The 4,983-nt window shown below is 33.9% G+C and overlaps 1 pseudogene; it reads left to right on the forward strand.

The window, feature by feature from the left end:
- The first annotated feature begins 1,348 nt into the window (after positions 1–1,348).
- LOC136319292 (syntaxin-7 pseudogene) lies at positions 1,349–2,979 on the forward strand (annotated as a pseudogene).
- The last annotated feature ends 2,004 nt before the right edge of the window (positions 2,980–4,983 follow it).

Genomic DNA, 4,983 nt, shown 5'->3' on the forward strand with positions numbered 1-4,983 from the left:
TCATTTATTCTGCATTAAAAAAGTACTACCACTTGTAATTGAATTATAGTAAAAAATATTCTGAAGAATTCTCAAATTACTAAAGTTTATCCTGGAGTCTCAGTAACTAACTCATACGAATATTATTCCCTTTTAAATAATTTATTTAACACTTTATTGTTTCCATTAATGTATGTTTCAAAGCATACTAATTAAAAGTGTCAAAAAGGGGAGTAAGAGAATTTAATAAAACAAGGTACTTTTCAAAATATCTGCAATCCAGTAGTGGAAAAACAGAGACATGTAAAAACTACCAAAAGACACTGACTATTACCCAGTGAAATCACCCGTCACAAGCAAAAATAAAAAAAAATCATTGGTAATGCTGCACCAAACTAGACTCAAAGACATATATTTTGGTTCCATCCTCTGAGAAATGGGCCATATCCAAACAGATTTTATATAGAAGCCATGGAGTTGTTGCATAGTAACAAGGGCAAACTGACAATGTATTACTTTCAACTCCAAAGCTATCTTTATTGTCCTTTCTGAGACAATGGTGCTAGGTCTTTACCATTTTTTCCCTGTCTGCTCACTTAATCCAGAGACACTGCAGGAAAAGGACTCTGCCTCTGGGTTTCATGTTGTTTCTCTCCTGTGGCCACAGGGCTATGATGGACAACAACATGAGTGCAGGGAGTGCTTGTGGTGTTCCCCTTCCAGCAAGTTTCTGTGTCTAGTCAGAGTTCCCTCTCCTCTGGCCTCTGATTGCTGACACTGGCAGGGAGGTCTTCCTGCTCATCGGCACAGCTTGAGATCCGTCCTCTCCAATATCAGCCAGCAGACTTGGAACTGCTCTGTCCCAGAGCATCCAGTGAACACGTCAGCCATAGAGTTTTCTGTGCTTACTTTGTCTTCAATGACATCTATCACCCATCTGAAGAAGTGCACCTGGCTCCATGTGATATCATGTTTAGTACCCTTAATAACACTCTGGTACAATTCAAAATTTTCTTCTAACTCCTCTGTGCAGCCTATCTCCAACAAATAATATTTCATAATTCTTAAAACCAAGCTCTTCCTGGTTTCTCTCTCCTGACTTGACTGACTTAAACTCTGTGACTCTCTTGGATGTTCAGTTCTCATTTCCAACACTCAAGGGCTAGATCAAATTAATTGATTTGAAAATGAGTGATATATTATTTACATTAATATAGACCTAGAAATAATAGCTCTTTTTATAATTCATAATCAAAACATGATTTATTTTAATAAACACCAGAAATCTTAGAAATGTATAATATGTACCAGAATACTTTTTTAAAAAATTAATATAAATATGGTTTAAAATGACTCTAGAATACCAAGGATGGAGAGTCAGGTAAACAGTCACTTTAAGTGACTATGATGTAGCAAAGTCGATTCATTCTCAGTAACAAAAGTACCACTCTGCTGAGTGATGTTGATCACTGGAAGGCTCTGCATGCGTGGGCACAGGGGGATATAGAATATCTCAGTATTCATCGCTTAATTCTGTTGTGAACATGAAAATGGTCTCAAAAGAATATCGTAAGGAATAGTTCTATAAATGTAACTAAAATGTTTTGGAAGAAATTGAAAATGTGTTCTTTACAGATGCTGAGATGATCATTTTACTGAATTTAGGTAAGCTAAAGTGCCTGGTATTTACAGACATATGTTATTGGTTCTAAGCATGATGCAGACTGGAGCGTCTGGGGCCACTGAAGTTTTGTAAATGTACAATTCTTGTCCAAATCTGCAGTTGTTGAGAATCTGAAATACAGAGATAATACATCATTAATCTAGTAATATATAACTTAATATTGTAATAAATAAATTCTTCAGAGTAATAGTTACATATATAAATCTAAATATCTTAAAATATTACTAAGAAACAGTTTCTTTATATAATTTTTCACACATTGCTTTTTATTACAAAGATTAATTTCTGACTTAGCAAGCATAAAGGCATAAATAATATGAGTTCTCAGGAGACTTACTGTTCTGAAGACAGAACTGAGCCATTTCGCCAAAACAACAACTTAATATTATTTCTGTGGAAGAGTTCAGTCCATGTAAATATATTGAAAATGTTCAAAAAAGTCTGCAAGAACATATATTTTATGAGAAATTGAGTTAAAGCTTGTGTACTGATTTAAATTTCTAAAGACAAAGTAGGCCCACAGAGTGAGGGGGGAGGAACCCGAGGAGATCAGGGTGACTGCTCAGTAAACTGCACACAGCCCATCGGCATCTTATGAAATTAGTGGCTCAGTGAGTCAACTGCATTATATAGTTCAGGAATTGTTAGTGATCCACCCAACTGGCCCAGCATATCCAACACTATGAGGATCAGACATGTTCTGTGGAAATACAGAAGACCCTGAAACAATGTATGACACTTCAAGATTCACCTAAATTGACTCAACATCTGCAACAGAATCAGCAGTATCCTAACCAACTTACCAAAGAAACAAATTAGTGCATTAAAGGGTTTGGATATCTGCCCACCATCCCCAATGAACAACATAAAAGGAAAATACAGAAGGATTGTTAGTAGCCGAGATCACATCACTGATAAGCTTTCCAAAGGACAAGAGGCAAGCACCTAAAAAAGAAAGTTTGTTGCTCCAATGGGAGCCTTTTCCAAAGAATCAGTGGTTTTCCTGAGGAGAGCTCAAACACAGGAATCTTGTAACCTGGGAAAGCCAAAATCAACCTCAAGTGCAAGTGCAGAATGAGGAAATGACAGAGGATGACCTCTGCCTTGTGCAAGAGAGAGTCTTCAATTAGGCAACTTGTAGCTGATATGATTGATTTTAATAATTATATAAAGGTTTGTGAATAACAATTCATGAGCAAGGACCTATTACAGACGGCATAGAAGCCAAAGTTGAAAATGTAGCAGTTTATGTCTAACAAGCCAACCAGCAAGTGCCAGGGACAAGAAAGTATGAGAAAAAGCATTTCTGCATGTAGCTACACAAGCTGTTAAAGAAAGACAGAAATCTACTACAAGGCTAGCAATGAAGAAGAAAACTCTTAACCTTTATTACTTAAATGACTATGTTATTATTTTGACTCTAGTCTCTATTTGTACATTGAGATTTTGAATGCAGGTTTTGTTAAAATTAAACAGAATGATTTTAGTAACTAATAAAATTTACTTTAGAAAAAAATGCCAAATTGATATTTTCAGAGAACTCATTTTGAAGAACAAATAATTATAAAAATTTTAGTTGCATTTGGCTTTTTATTTTGTTTGAGTTCAAGTGCACAGCATGTTGAATGGACATCTATCTATGTTAAAAGGTGTTCACCCTAATGGACATAGAGTCTATTAGAGACCATGCATGGTTACTAGAAAATTGTCCATTATGTTCACTGTGTTGTGGTTTTCATCATCATGATGACTTTTATAACAGGTAATTTAAAGAACCGCTTTTGGATAAAAGTTCATAATGTATAAGGTTTTAAGCTGTTCTTCATTTTCATACATAGGTAACCATTTTGTACCACTTTTCATTGAAGAAGGAATTAGATGCTTGTCAATTAATTCACTTGCCTCTTTAAATTAATTTTGTTTTAATGCACTAATATGAGTACTGTAAAAAGGATTATTTTATCTTAAAATCTGTTTTATATTATTTTTAATTAAAAGTTTGATAGTGAAAGTAATGCTTTATATGCCAAGCGATAATACTTCAAATGGGAAAAAACAAAAATTAAGTAACTACGTTAATTTTAAATTTGCAACCAACATGAAGATTATTTTAAAATGAAATACATAAAGTTAATTATTTTGAACTTACAGTCCTTCAATTTACAGAATCTTTTTACAAAATGAAAACATTAGGGAAATGTATTGGTAAGATAAAATAAAAAGAACAAATGGACAAAATTAACAATTTCACAGCTCTGAAAGCTGATCAAAGACTAATAATAACTTGTGATTTTTTATCATTGATAGACTTGCTAGAGATTCAAGAAAGAATACAGCAAATGTGAGTCTTTCTGTCTAGGATGCTCCCATGTCTCCCTCTCCAATCCCTGTCTTACCTCAGTGAGTAAGAATGATGATTTTTACAATTTCAGGAAAGCTGCAAATATCAGTGGTGTTGCTAGAGGGGCAGACTTGATTAGCAGTGGAAGAGGTTGGCAAATAGCCTACTACATATTCAGCTCAGAGTGCTGAATGCACCAGGTGATAAACGAGAAAGACTATTCTTTTAGCAGCCTGAAGTTGTGCTCCACATGGTGTCAAGCACAGTGCCAATCAGAAGTGCCAGCCAGAAATATATTAGGAAGTTACTAGAAATGAGGAAACAATTGGAGAAGTGACATCAGCTCTCTACACATTCTGGCTTTTGAAAAAGAAAAATGAGCACAAGTGTAGAGGAAACAAAGATAATTCAGTAAAAGTAAAAGCCAATGGGGACTCTGAAAACTGATATCAAAGTAATGAACACTCTTGTATACACACAGACACAGACACACACACACAATATGTATCAAACAACAGAGGGTAGAAGCCATATTGACTTGAGGTATTTTAATACATTTTATAAAAATGTTTGGTTGTCAACTAAGGTATGCATACACAAGGAGAATCCTGGGTAAGCCAGGATAAATATAAAAATAAACAAGAATGTATACATGTCCAAATAAAACATTCTACAGTAAACGCTTTTTCGGCCTACAAGAAAATTAATAATCTAGGAAAAGTGAAGCAGATTTTATACTTACTATATTATATTATCAAAAAATGTACTTATACAAAATTAGAAAACATGTAAAAAACCTGAGAAATATCTTCCATACTCTCAGGGGAAAATCCGTCAATAGAATCTAACTTTTACAGAGAAGATGTCAGAGTCATTAAAAAATATTTTTAAATAATTGTTATAAAGTTAAATGTACATATAAATTATAAAAACTATGTTCAATTAATAATACAAAAATATAATGGCAGTGACAGAATAA

Source organism: Saccopteryx bilineata, chromosome 1 (genome assembly GCF_036850765.1).
Source record: "Saccopteryx bilineata isolate mSacBil1 chromosome 1, mSacBil1_pri_phased_curated, whole genome shotgun sequence".
Classification (NCBI taxonomy): domain Eukaryota; kingdom Metazoa; phylum Chordata; class Mammalia; order Chiroptera; family Emballonuridae; genus Saccopteryx; species Saccopteryx bilineata.